Genomic DNA, 15,696 nt, shown 5'->3' with positions numbered 1-15,696 from the left:
GGAGCACAGCATTGTATGGCATTGAAACTGAAAACAAAACAAAAAAAATCGAAGATTCTTAGTTGTGATGCTATATAAGAAGGTTGAAAATAAGGTGGACTGATAAGATAAGAAATGAGGAGGTTCTCTGCAGAACAGGATAAGAAATTAACATGGAATAGATTGGCCAGAGCCGGCCGCGGTGGTCTAGCGGTTCTAGGCGCTCAGTCCTGAACTGCGCGACTGCTACGGTCGCAGGTTCGAATCCTGCCTCGGGCATGGATGTGTGTGATGTCCTTAGGTTAGTTAGGTTTAAGTAGTTGTAAGTTATAGGGGACTGATGACCACAGATGTTAAGTCCCATAGTGTTCAGAGCCATTTGAACCATTTGATTGGCTAGAAGAAAGGACAAGATTATGGGACTTAGTTAAGACATCAGGGACTAACTTCTTCAATATTACTAAAGGGAGCAGTAGAGGCTGAAAACTGTAGGGGAAGGTAAAGATTGAAGTACACGCAACAAATAATTGAGGACGTAGGGTACAAGTTCTACTCTGATGTGAAGAGGTCTGCATAAGAGAGGAATTTGTGAGGGGCCGCATCGACTCATCAGGAGACTGATGCCCTCTGTCAAGCTCCCTCCCCCTTCCTCCTCAGACACACACACACACACACACACACACACACACACACACACACACACAAACAAGATTTTGTGATTTCTCTAAATCGCTTTTGGCAAATGCCGGGATGGTTCCTTTGAAAGGGCACGGCCGACTTTCTTCCCCATCCTTCCCTAATCGGATGGGACCGATGACTCGTTGTTTTGTCCCCTCCTCCCAACCAACAAAAACACTTTTAGCTCTTCTGAGTTCGTATCGGTGTTCTTTTATGGAGACAGCTCTATTCATAATCCGAATGAACAATTTGTCGTCCGCAGCTCATGGTCGTGCGGTAGCGTTCTCGCTTCCCGCACCCGGGTTCCCGGGTTCGATTCCCGGCGGGGGCAGGGATTTTCTCTGCCTCGTGATGACTGGGTGTTGTGTGATGTCCTTAGGTTAGTTAGGTTTAAGTAGTTCTAAGTTCTAGGGGACTGATGACCATAGATGTTAAGTCCCATAGTGCTCAGGAGCCATTTGAACCAACAATTCGTCTCTTTGTTTACTTGTTCTTTGTCTTCTTCACCTTCCAACTATCCCTAGAGACAAAAATCGAACGCGGTAAGATTAGGAAATCTTGGTAGTCAAGAAAAGTGAGCATTCTCCCTATCCATCTTCCGAGGGTTATTAGGCTTAGATGAGGTGTAATCTGACAACTAGCCGGCCGAGCTGTTCTAGGCGTTTCAGTCTGGAACCGCGCGACCGTTACTGTTGCAGGTTCGAATCCTGCCTCGAGCATGGCTGTGTGCGATGTCCTTAGATTGGTTAAGTTTAAGTAGTTCTAATTTCTAGGGGACTGATGACCCCAGATGTTAAGTCCCATAGTGTTCAGAACCATTTTTTGAACTGATAACTAGAACGTGCAGGGAAAATGTGCTGGGAGAACATACCCAACCTTGTACCCAAAGGTAGCTCTTCTAATAATGGTAGAAGTTTGTTTTCAGTGAATCTAGATAAGGGGGCCCTTTCGGGAGAATGGTCTCACAACAAACCAATGAACTGATTATCTATCATTGGCAAAGAAACGTTCCTGAAAATGTCTCTACAAAGGCATGTGGAGTTTAGTCGGGACACCGATGTTGGTTACGAGTGTTACTGATATCGTCACGAGTTTAAGTAGCTTCGTAAGCAAACAGTATTAATGGGATTACTCGGGGTTTAGCTATAACGACAAAATTGCAACAGTCTACTTTCATCTCCTTCTCAAATGCTTTGTTTGCTCTGTACGTTATAATGATAAAGGTGTGAATACATAATGTCCGCCATATTATTGTATGTGGAACACCGACACTTGTAAAAATTCTACAGTGCCTGTTGGAGACTACATACTTATCAATCAATAACGTCTTCTACTTTACCCACACTGTTCATCTGCACGTTGAGATGAAAAATGGCTGCCGGGCGCTGCACTGGACTCTCACAATGTAGTGAAAACACGAGTGAACAATCTTGGATTTAGTACTCTGAGATCAGGAAATCGTCTACCGTATCTTCTATAAACACAATCTTTTACAAAACCGTTGACAAATGCCATGTCAGCATACTCATGATTTGCTTGGCGTGCTTAAACAATACAGTAGAGTTGACCAATAAAACGCAATGACTGTTGAAAAATCCAGTTGTGAAACTAAAGCACAACTTTGTAACTTAACCTTCAAAACAAAAATGATAACCAATAAACGAAGTTATTGTACTGAAGCACCAACAGGTAAAGTGAAAACTTATATTTGTAACCAGCTGCACCTCTGTAATCAATAAAATGGGAGAATTGTTGTACGGTATGTTTTATTCGAATTATTCTATCCTAGCACATCCTAAAATATTGTCCGCCCCCGGTAGTTGAGTGGTCAGCGTGACAGAATGTCAATTCTAAGGGCCCGGGTTCGATTCCCGGCTGGGTCGGAGATTTTCTCCGCTCGGGGACTGGGTGTTGTGTTTTCCTAATCATCATCGTTTCATCCCCATCGACGCGCAGGTCACCGAAGTGGCGTCAAATCGAAAGACTTGCACCAGGCGAACGGTCTACCCCACGGGAGGCACTAGTCACACCACATTTATTTATGCGAAAATATTTACTGTTCGTCTTGAAACATGCTCTATGTCATTAGATGATTTTATCGCTTTAGCATGTAATGACTGAAACTAAACACCGAACGAAAAACGCAATAGTTAAGACGCTTGATGTATTCGGACTGTCTGGCTACTACTTTATCACGACTCATATCATCTCAGAGAAATACCGGGATTTTTAGTTCGAAAATGCTTGGCGGATTTCCTTTTTCACCTAGTGTTCCATCTGTAACGACTTGTCAGTTGGCATGACAAATTGTAGCTTCACATCCTCGAAGCTGAGGGATAATTTGAAGTTCGTGGCTAGCCCATAAATTACAGGAAAACGCAGGTTGAGACAAACGACGTTGCTTCCTTGTACTGTATGACAAGTGAAAATGTTTCTTTCAAGTAGATGAGACAGTTTGTATTAATTTTCTTTGTTGCAAATCATACATTACATTGTTTTACCTACACCTCTATGCTCGGTTGTACAGTATCAGAAAAATCAATGAGCACGATCAGCGATCCATTTCAATAGTGCAATCACCTCTTCCGGTGCGCCAAGGCTATGCACGGCACTCGCATCATATGCCAAGCACCGGGTTAGAGGCCAGTCGTGACCCGCTGTCCATAGCGCCTCTCGCCCTCTTGTCTGTCACTGCCCGAAATACGGCTTCGGGGAAGAGCCTGCGGCAACTGACGTCACGCCCCGACTAAGGGCCTTGTTTGCACACGCCGCTTTGATTATATTACTTTCCCGCCGACAGCAGAAGAACGCCCTCTGGAATGAAATCACCAGCTGTCAACGGCGATTAGTGGGCAGCCGCCGCGTTGCCAGGGACGGATAGTTCTGCCTCCACCAGCTTTCCGCGCTCTGGGTACCAGCTGCTCCGCTGTAGTTTACGGGAACCAAGCGCCAAGTACAACATCAAGATGGCGAACGTATACTGGGAGATTTTAAGTTATGAGCTCTACTAGCTACTGAAATATTCCACGTGTAGGAAGATCACTTTTTAGCTCGTACAGGCATGGGCGCTTGCATAAATTTAACCAAGAGGTAGGAGGGGTGAGTTCTAAAACTAATTCGGTGAATCTGAAGACGTGTCGTGCCCGAAGAACCAAATGTAACAAGATGTATACAAAACATCCAGACCTTTGGTAGTTATCCACTCAATACATTTTCGAACATCGCTTACTTCGATTCCTTAGTGGTAAGCACATTTCAGTAACATATGAATAGCACATTTTTTTATATTGTCATGATTATTTTCTCTTAATTATATGAAATAATCTCCTCATATTATTCTATCAACAGTATCGAACGAGTTAAGGGACGACGAATGAGGAAGTATTGGGGTACACATGTGCTAATGTAGATTTCACTGGGTGAGAGATAATTGAATCAAATTTTGGAAATGTCATTATGTTACTGGCTATAATGTAGATTTTTCATTTTTTTGTCAGATAGTTTGATCAGGACGTTGCTGAATAGCTTTGGAACACAAACTATCAATGAGGAACAGTTTCTCAAAAGTTTCTTCACCTGCCACTTTCAGAATTTGCAAGGTTTTTCTTAGTAATTAGATAAATAAATGTATTTACCAGCTTTTTAATGTTATACTTAGAACTATCGCAACAAACTTTTATGGTTATGTGTATGATGCACAGTAATGTTTATTTAACAAAAATTTTAATAAATTTGATGGAAACGCACTGAGAAAAATTTTATACCACAGCGAGTTGTGTCGCAGTATTTACAAAATCTGTAGCAAAGTTCTGCAATGGTTCAGCCAAAAATTTTCCTCATGCACTGAAAAATGAAAGTTGTGGGAGTACATAAAAAAGGTTTTATTAGCATTTATGCTAGAAAAAGCACCTTAATGTTCGCCGTAACCATACATTTGGTCTTTATGGTTTTCATGCAGCTATTTTCTTCTAGTTTGATCCTTTTGGCGTGCCTTTCTGGCAATATACGTCTTTGACTTTTGAGAACTAGCAATACGCACATCATCAGTCTTCTTCAGCATATTTTCAGTAATGCAATCTGCATCAAATCCTAGTTTCATAATCCTGATTCTTCCAGTGTCGCAATCATTTAACGCGAGGCAGCCATCATGTGAGGAAATTTTAACAACAGTAAATGAGAAAAATGTTGTCTTTGGGGTCTCTTCTAAATGTGGTGATTGAAGCTGTAGTTCGGGTTTTTCCCCCCACCATGTTTGCATTTCTTTAATAGATCGTAATTAATCACTCGTAAGTAGACTCACAGCCTTATATACACTACGGATATCTTCTCTGACAGTAGGAAATAATAAAATATCGCCAACGACAGTGATGTAGAAAGTTGCACTGGTTGAAACAAGATGGCTTTTTCAAAGTCTGTGGCAAGAATTAAACTTTGAAAATTGGAAACAATGTTTTTAACGTACTACAGAACAATCTGGTAGCAAAAAGATTTCATCATTTTTGACAGTTTTACATACATCCCCCTCAAGAAATAAAAGAAAACTCGCAAAAGATATTTATATTCATAAGTCAACAATACATGGAAGAATCCTGGAGATACTAGAAGCTATCAGATAGATTATATAATGGTAATACAGAGATTTAGGAAACAGGTTTTAAATTGTAACACATTTCCAGATGCAGATGTGGACTCTGACCACAATCTGTTGGTTATGAACTGTAGATTAAAACTGAAGAAACTGCAAAAAGTTGGGAATAAAGGAGATGGGACCTCGATAAACTGACTAAACCAGAGTTTGTACAGAGTTTCAGGGAGAGCATAAGGGAACAATTGACAGGAATGGTGGAGAGAAATACAGTAGAAGAAGACTGGGTAGTTCTGAGGGATGAAGTAGTGAAGGCAGCAGAGGATCAAGTAGGTAAAAAGACGAGGGCTAGTAGAAAACCTTGGGTAATAGAAGAAATATTGAATTTAATTGATGAAAGGAGAAAATATAAAAATGCAGCAAATGAAGCAGGCACAAAGGAATACAAACGTCTCAAAAATGAGATCGACAGGAAGTGCAGAATGGCTAAGCAGGGATGGCTAGAGGACAAATGTAAGGATGTAGAGGCTTATCTCACTAGGGGTAATATAGATACTGCCTACAGGAAAATTAAAGAGACCTTTGGAGAAAAGAGAACCACTTGTATGAATATCAAGAGCTCAGATGGATACCCAGTTCTAAGCAAAGAAGGGAAAGCAGAAAGTTGGAAGGAGTATATGGAGGGTCTATACAAGGGCGATGTACTTGAGGACAATATTATGAAAATGGAAGAGAATGTAGATGAAGATGAAATGGGACATACGATACTGCGTGAAGAGTTTGACAGAGCACTGAAAGACCTGAGTCGAAACAAGGCCCCGGGAGTAGTCAACATTCCATTAGAACTACTGACGGCCTTGGGAGAGCCAGTCATGACAAAACTCTACCATCTGGTGAGCAAGATGTATGAGACAGGCGAAATACCTTCACATTTCAAGAAGAATATAATAATTCCAATCCCAAAGAAAGCAGGTGTTGACGGATGTGAAAATTACCGAACTATCAGTTTAATAAGTCACAGCTGCAAAATACTTATGTGAATTCTTTACAGACGAATGGAAAAACTGGTAGAAACTGACCTCGGGGAAGATCAGTTTGGATTCCGTAGAAATGTTGGAACACGTGAGGCAATACTGACCTTACGACTTTTCTTAGAAGAAAGATTAAGGAAAAGCAAACCTACGTTTCTAGCATTAGTATACTTAGAGAAAGCTTTTGACAATGTTGACTGGAATACTCTCTGTCAAATTCTGAAGGTGGCAGGGGTAAAATACAGGGAGAGAAAGGCTGTTTACAATTTGTGCAGAAACCAGATGGCAGTTATAAGAGTCGAGGGGCATGAAAGGGAAGCAGTGATTGGGAAGGGAGTGAGACAGGGTTGTATCTTCTCCCCGACGTTATTCAATCTATATATTGAGCATGCAGTAAAGGAAACAAAAGAAGAATTCGGAGTAGGTATTAAAATCCATGGAGAAGAAATAAAAACTTTGAGGTTCGCTGATGACATTGTAATCCTGTCAGAGACAGAAAAGGAATTGGAAGAGCAGTTGAACGGAATGGACAGTGTCTTGAAAGGAGGATATAAGATGAACATCAACAGAAGCAAAACGAGGATAATGGAATGTAGTCGAATGAAGTCGGGCGATGCTGAGGGAATTAGATTAGGAAATGAGACATTTAAAGTAGTAAGGGAGTTTTGTTATTTGGGGAGCAAAATAACTGATGATGGTCGAAGTAGAGAGGATATAAAATGTAGACTGGCAATGGCAAGGAAAGCGTTTCTGAAGAAGAGAAATTTGTGAACATCGAGTATAGATTTAAGTGTCAGGAAGTCGTTTCTGAAAGTATTTGTGTGGAGTGTAACCATGTATGGAAGTGAAACATGGACGACAAATAGTTTACACAAGAAGAGAATAGAAGCTTTCGAAATGTGGTGCTACAGAAGAATGCTGAAGATAACTAACGAGGAGGTATTGAATAGAATTGGGGAGAAGAGGAGCTTGTGGCACAAATTGACTAGAAGAAGGGATCGGTTGGTAGGACATGTTCTGAGACATTGAGGGATCACCAATTTAGTATTGAAGGGCAGCGTGGAGTGTAAAAATCGTAGAAGAAGACCAAGAGATGAATACACTAAGCAGATTCAGAAGGATGTAGGCTGCAGTAGGTACTGGGAGATGAAGAAGCTTGCACAGGATAGAGTAGCACGAAGAGCTGCATCAAACCAGTCTTAGGACTGAAGACCACAACAACAACAACAGTCAACAAAATTAAAAAACACCAGTGGAAAAAATGGAACGACGGAGAAGATCGCATAGCCAACAAAAAATTACTTTGGTTAAAACTCTGGAGAAAGAAGAAATTAATTTTAAAGACTGCAGATACAATTTTGATGCTGTGTATAACACTCTGGTTGCAAAAATTCACATCTGCTCTTGTTAATATATGTATCGTGTTATTTTCATGCCTTCCATTTCTTACATTCATTATCATAATTAATGTTCAACCATATGCGTTCTGAAAGCTGAATTTTCTATGGTGTTTGGGTAACCAGAATGCAAAACTTGATGTTTAGAAGAAGGAATTTCTAGAAATGAATTGCCTGTACTCAAAACAATTAATTTTTTGTATTCAAGATTCCAGCTGGGAGCAAGTCTCCCTATTTTCCTCATCCCTCCCTCAGGGGATACCTGTGGTCCAGTGTGGGCTCTATGGCTGCCAAATCCTTCATTGCTCTAAGACAGGAGAACGGTTTATGATAAAAATAATAATCAAACGACGGTTAAAAATTTTAAAAAGAAAATCTAATGAAATAAAAGATGAACTGCAATTTAGATAGACTGAATGGAAGAATTTAAAGAATTTTTCAGGACACATCAAACAAAAAACAGTATAGATGGCAGAGAGATAAATAGTAGATTTGTCAGTTTATGTCGAGAGCAGTGGACATCGAAGAATAATTGTTGTGTTATCCTAAACATTTTTACAGACTGAGTGGGAGTACACTAAGAAGTATTTCTGCGAAAAGATATGAACCATAGCTCGCATCAAGCAAACAAACAATGTATGGTTAAAAATGGTTTAAATGGCTCTGAGGACTATGGGACTTAACATCTGAGGTCATCAGTCCCCTAGAACTTAGAACTACTTAAACCTAACTAATCTAAGGACATCACACACATCCATGCCCGAGGCAGGATTCGAACCTGCGACCGTAGCGGTCTCGCGGTTCCAGACTGTAGCGCCTAGAACCGCTCGGTCACTCTGGCCGGCCAAACGATGTATGTAGAGAAACAATACCAAAGAATCAGAACTATATCTGTACTACCATGTAAAAACAAGTTATACTTTAAAGTTGTTACTAAATATCTCGCAAACTTCTTGATCGATTTTCTTCAGATTTTAACACCATACTACAAAAAACGCTCGGACGGACGTAGGCTACACTTTTTTAAATTTGCATGTTATATGAGTATAGTGTACATACTATATAAAAAAGAAATGTTTTTAGTATAAATCTTGAATAGTGCTTGTTTGATTTAGTTCAGATTTTTACATGATGCTCTAATATACTTTACGATGGACATAGGCTACATATTTCAAATACATATTGTGCATAAATGTATATATAATGCATAAAGGGGAAACGATAGCCAAAATCTAAAGAGTTCTTGACCGATTTATTTCAGATTTTTACATGATATTCCAATAAATGTTCAGACTCACATAGGCTGCATTATTAATATATGTTATATAGAAAAATATGTGTAGTATTTAAAGGGTAAACATTGTTAGAAAAAATCTCGAAAACTTCTTGACCGTTATACCTCCTATTTTTCCACGATACTCTACTAACATACAGACGTGGGCTATATTTTTTTTAAAAAAACGACAATTTACAGATTTTCTGTTAAAACTGTCTGTGGAAAAGAAAATAATGTGCTGATTTAGATAAGAGGGCAAATTGTTCATTCCACATATATTCTTTCTCCCTGTACATAATTTTAAACAAATACTATATACCCAAGCGACAGTATGCTGCTTCGTTTTCTTCGTTGCAATCAGTTTTAAGAAGAAAGGGGAATATTGTATTTATAGCTTATCGGCTTATAATTATAATACTACTGTACTCTGGAATCTGAATAACACGAATCGTTGCAGTCATCCTCGCTCACAGATTAATACTACGGGAAGTTCTGTCATTGAAGCTATTATCCTCACACATTGAGCTGGACTTGTAGCTCCTCTACCCGTTGCGTTAATGGTCCCAACCGACTTACTCATTCGTTTTAAGTGAGACATCATTGCTGTAACAATAAACAACGCTCAAGATCAGAGAAAGAGGGGAAGAGCAGACAGACAGAGATGGGCAGAGAGGGGGAGATGGAGAATATAGACAGAGAGAGGTAGAGTGAAGAAGAAGATGGACAGAGATCGATGAAGAGGAGATGGAGAGAGACTGAGGAAGGGAGGAGGAGATGAACAGTGAGAGGATAGAGAAGGAGGGGATGGAGAAAGACTGCGGGAAGAGAAGTAGATGGACAGAAAGTGGGTGGAGAATGAGATTGGACTTATATACAATTCCCATATATATTTAGCAATTGTGAATCATTGTTGGGGTCACTAGTTTTTTATTTTTTTATAATGAGAGGATAGTGAAAACCGTAAGCAGGAAAAAGCAGGGAAAAGAAACTCAAGAAACAGAATAGAAGAATGTTGCAACATAAGAAACAACAAACAAAGAAGTTGGAATAATATCCTGCTTGTTCACAGACAAAATAATAGTAACGTCTAAATTGAAAGATAAATACAGAATTTGAAGAGAATATGCTTATCAACTCCGAAATTTGTTCAGAAATTAAGGCCCTAAAGAGAAGAAGTAAAATGTTGTATATAAATTGGTGGGTACGAAAAATCCCACTGAGGTAACACAAAAACGCTTCCGAAGAGAATCCTATGACTATTTGATAAGGGAGGGGAGGGGGTAAGGGGTGGACCTGAACAGTAAGTGTATTATTTGGCGCATTTGTATCACCTTTTGGAAGATGTGGTCAGTAGTAAGTGCCGAGCTGAGTGGCAAGTGGGGAACAAAGACTTGATTTGCACACTGGACTCGCATTCGGGAGGACGACGGTTCAATCCCGCGTCCGGCTATCCTGATTTAGGTTTTCCGTGATTTCCCTAAATCGCTCCAGGCAAATGTCGGGATGGTTCCTTTGAAAGGGCACGGCCGACTTCCTTCCTGCCCTAATCAGATGAGACCGATGACCTCGATGTCTGGTCTCCTTCCCCAAAAACAACCCCAACCTTTATTTGCAGCTCATTGGCAAAGACTACAGTAGTCACTGCTAGTGTGTCTTGTAATGGGAACATAGCGTACCAACAGTGCTTCTCGAATAGCAGCTTAGAACATTTCTGAGATGAACAATATCTTGGACTCACTTCTCCTTTGTTGACACAGCTGGAGGCTACGAAGCAAAGAAATGTCTGGGACACTTCCGAGAAGCGGTCAACATTACCGAAACAAGGAAAATGGAATATTTTATGCCACGTGATGTGAGCTAGTGGCACGTCTATCACCACACAAGCACGATTCAGTGGAAGTCACATGTCAGAAGGAAAACGGTAAGTAACGAACTAAACTGAAACGATTTCAGAGCTATTACGTCTCGCCGCTGATAACGGATGTCTTCCGTGATCCTCATCGTCCGCTCAACGCTGAAGTACGAGCAAAGAAAGTGACAGATGAGACGATTGTTACTCGTTTTTTGAGGAAGTATTCCAGTATTTATCCACAATTTTTATTACTAAATGGCTGAAACGCTCACTCAAATCTATTTGCATGTTGCCTATCTAGCGATCTCCAGAGGCAACCAAAAAATTTGCTTTTCGGTACTTCGCATAATTATTGAATGAATTGAAACATTTGAAATGCTGTCGCGATCTATTCATTAAGGGATGAATTCTTACGTTAAAGATTTTACAAAATAAGTGAACTACTAAAGTTAGAAGCTGTGTACTGTACATGTCTTGAGGCAGCGCAGCTCACGGAATGCGAATTATTCAGGCGACATTCATCCTGTAGCTGAGAATGAGACCACTTAGCGAATTAAAAAAAAAAAAATGACGTTTTCCCATTCGTGCACCCAGGTTCGTCGTTGAGTACACCATCGCAAGCGCTCCTGTCTCTGATGCAGCGTCAAGGGTAACATCAGCCATGGTCTTCGAGCTCATTGTCCATGCTGCTGCAAACGTCGTCGAACTGTTCGTGCCGATGGTTGTTGTCTTGCAAATGTCCCCATCTGTTGACTCAGGGATCGAGACGTGTCTGCACGATTCGTTACAGCCATGCGGATAAGATGCCTGTCATCTCGACTGCTAGTGATACGAGGCCGTTGGGATCCAGCACGGCGTTCCGTATTACCCTCCTGAACCCATCGATTCCATATTCTGCTAACAGTCATTGGATCTCGACCAATGCGAGCAGCAATGTCGCGATACGATAAACCGCAATCGCGATAGGCTACAATCCGACCTCACACGAGGCACCACAACAACGTTTCACCAGGAATCGCCGGTCAACTGCTGTTTGTGTATGAGAAATCGCTTGGAAACTTTCCTCATGTCAGCACGTTGTAGGTGTCGCCACCGGCGCCGACCTTGTGTTAATGCTCTGAAAAGCTAATCATTTGCGTATCACAGCATGCTTTTCCTGTCGGTTAAATTTCGCTTCTGTAGCACGTCATATTCGTGGTGTAGCTATTTTAATGGCCAGTTGTGTATTTAACACAATGACTCTACTGTAATGAGCCGTTTGAAGCTGTTTTATGCTTTGGAGTTCACTTCTTTGAAGAATATAGGGTGGAAGGTTACTGGTAATGTAAGTGAACAACCGTGCAGAACGTTATGTTTACTTAGGTGTTGCAAATTTCGGTTGGGTCACTCTACCACATCCGCTGCCGTTTTGGGAGATGTGAACAATTCTTCTGCAACACTTCTGTAACAGATATATTTATAGAGATAAGTATGTATTTACAGCGAAATGGCTCAAAACTATGTGTTGTTAGTAACAAGGTCTCCTCCTGCGCAGCACTCGTGAATACGTGCGTTTCTATCCGCGACATATTACTCTTCAGCAGTAGTGTGGTTCCCCTGATACGTCAGAGTTCTGCTGACACTGCAAAAAACATGTTTCGTAATCAGAGCTCTGACGTACGAAATCTACGGTTGCTGCATAATTAGAGAGGAAACGCTAATTGATCACGAATGGCCACAAGTGGATAATCACACGTTACTTCGTTCCTTTACCTCCGCACGTCATTCCTTCGTCTCAGGTCGTTTCGAGCAAGCGTGAAAATAAAGATGAGGAAGAGTAACATGGTTTGACTCATTCTTTTACTCGCTACTTTGATTATACCGCTCCCTAATCATCGGCATACGCCCTTGTTTGTAAAAACTAGAGCCCTATCAAAAATCGCCAGAAATGGTCTAAAATGATCTACCGGATGATTAAATGTTACCACGTCTACGAGCGTACTAAGCAAATCACTGTGAATTTAGCTGCCAACGGCACGTTCTGTTAGCTCATTTACGTAACTGCTCTTTCGGACCTCTTCCAGTATGGGAAGAGCGATAACCTACATTTATGCCTGTGTGCTGTAATTAACCTACCTTCATATTTGTGATCGCTACGAACATTATATGCAATCCGTTAAGTCTACCAGGAATCAGTTCCACTTGATCGTCAATCTATAACGATCTACACTACTGGCCATTAAAATCGCTACACCAAGAAGAAATGCAGATGATAAACTGGTATTCTTTGGAGAAACATATTATACTAGAATTGACATGTGATTACATTTTCACACAGTTTTGGTGCATAAATCCTGGGACATCAGTACCCAGAACAACCACAACTCTGGCCGTAATAACGACCTTGATACGCCTGGGCATTGAGTCACACAGAACGTGGAGAGATCTGGAGAATTCGCTGGCCAGGGCAGCAGTCCAACATTTTCTGTATCCAGAAAGGGCCGTACAGGACCTGCAACATGTGATCGTGCATTATCCTGCTGAAATGTAGGGTTTCGCAGGGATCGAATGAAGGGTAGAGCCACGGGACGTAACACTTCTGAAATGTAACGTCCACTGTTCGGAGTGCCGTCAATCCGAACAAGAGGAGACCGAGACGTGTAACCAATGGCACCCCATACCATCACGCCGGGAGATACACCAGTATGGCGATGACGAATACACGCTTCCAATGTGCGTTCACCGCGATGCCGCCAAACACGGATGCGACCATCATGATGCTGTAAACAAAACCTGGATTCATCCGAAAAAATGACGTTTTGCCATTCGTGCACCCAGGTTCGTCGTTGAGTACACCATCGCAAGCGCTCCTGTCTGTGATGCAGCGTCGTGGGTAACCGCAGCCATGGTCTCCGAAGTGATAGTCCATGCTGCTGCAAACGTCGTCGAACTGTTCGTGCAGATGGTTGTTGTCTTGCAAACGTCCCCATCTGTTGATTCAGGGATCGAGACGTGGCTGCACGATCCGTTACAGCCATGCGGATAAGATGCCTGTCATCTCGACTGCTAGTGATACGAGGCCGTTGGGATCCAGCACGGCGTTCCGTATTCAAAATGGTTCAGATGCGACTTAACTTCTGATGTCATCAGTCGCCTAGAACTTAGAACTAATTAAACCTAACTAACCTAAGGACATCACACACACATCCATGCCCGAGGCAGGATTCGAACCTGAGACCGTAGCGGTCCCTCGGTTCCAGACTGTAGCGCCTAGAACCGCACGGCCACTCCGGCCGGCGCTCCGTATTAGCCTCCTGCTAACAGTCATTGGATCTCGACCAACGCGAGCAGCAATGTCGCGATGCGACAAACCGCAATCGCGATAGGCTACAATCCGACCTTTATCAAAGTCGGAAACGTGCTTGTACGCATTCCTCCTCCTTACACGAGGCATCACAACAACTTTTCACCAGGCACCGCCGGTCAACTGCTGTTATGTGTATGAGAAATCGGTTCGAAGCTTTCCTCACGTCAGCACGTTGTAGGTGTCGCCACCGACGCCAACGTTGTGTGAATGCTCTGAAAAGCTATTCATTTGCATATCACAGTATCATCTTCCTGTCGATTAAATTTCGCGTCTGTAGCACGTCATCTTCGTAGTGGAGCAATTTTAATGGCCAGTAGTATAGATTTCTGGCGCGGTTAGAAATAGTAGGTGACTTACTTAATGAGTGGTATGGATAACGACTGAACAGAAATCCGTTCGAACAATGAATTTGATTCGAAGCTGATAAGCGAAGAAAGAAACTATGGAAACGAATTTTACAGATTTGTCCAGCTCCTAATATAAGTTAGAGTTCACATGTGACTGAACTCGAAGTTGGGAGCTATTTATGCTACATCTTGTACAAAGTATATTGTGTGGGTATAGGCACGGCAACAGTCATTCCTGCCAGGAACGATGGTAATCACATGTCATGCTGTGCCCCAGTGGACACCAACGAAATAAGAAACTTCAGTATTTTAAGCATAGCTGCGCAACAGCAACGGTTCCACGTAATAAGACTAAAAACAGCCGACCAGTTGCAATGGATAAAGAAATCTTTACCTAGGTTTCAACAGATTTAAATCTGTCTTCTTCAGAAGGCGGCAATTTTACATTAGTATGGACTGATGCATCATCGTCGTTTTTACAAATATCTGCATAGATCAATTTGTCCAAATTAAAATATAAGAAACTCACACTACAGGAGTTGCTGAAATAATATTTCATAGAGTTGTAGCTTCTCGTTCATAGCAGTCAGTGTTTACTTTTTCAGCAGTGTCGGTATGAAAAACGACACGGTAACTTGTGGGAAAGGTTTTTATTTTATTTCATTTGTTGATTTCATTATCCTCACGGTATGACAGAACCAGTTTCTTTCGGAGTTCCCAGTACTATGTTCCAGTTGATAGTATTTTCTGCTTTTGTAATTTTTCGCAAGTACCACTCCGTTTCTGTATCACGTATCACACATTTGCTCGTTGAATCCACACCAGTACAATGTAAGCTCCCTGAAAGGCACTAATTACCTGTGTAACCAATCGTAATGTTGTTGCTGTCACGTTCCGTCGACAGTGACAAATATTTTCTCTTTATGTACAGGTCTTTGCCCTTCTTACCTTCACGCTGCAGCGTAAGAAATTCTATATGGGCTTGCTGAAAATTTTCAGTAATTTTTTTGCAGAATCGCATGAGAGTGTTGGACGTTTTGATTGGTGTGTAGTTCGTCTGCCTCTTGATTATAGTGTACGCCAACATTGGTTGGTATAGAGTGAAACATTACTTTTTTCTTATTTCAGTAATGAATTTTCACTTTATATAGTTTTGACGATGGTTAGCATTTTAAATATTCGTATGAAGAAATAGTTTGAAGAAC

The sequence above is a fragment of the Schistocerca cancellata genome, chromosome 3 (genome assembly GCF_023864275.1).
Source record: "Schistocerca cancellata isolate TAMUIC-IGC-003103 chromosome 3, iqSchCanc2.1, whole genome shotgun sequence".
NCBI classification, from domain to species: Eukaryota; Metazoa; Arthropoda; class Insecta; order Orthoptera; family Acrididae; genus Schistocerca; species Schistocerca cancellata.
Note: the sequence above shows the minus strand (reverse complement) of the source record.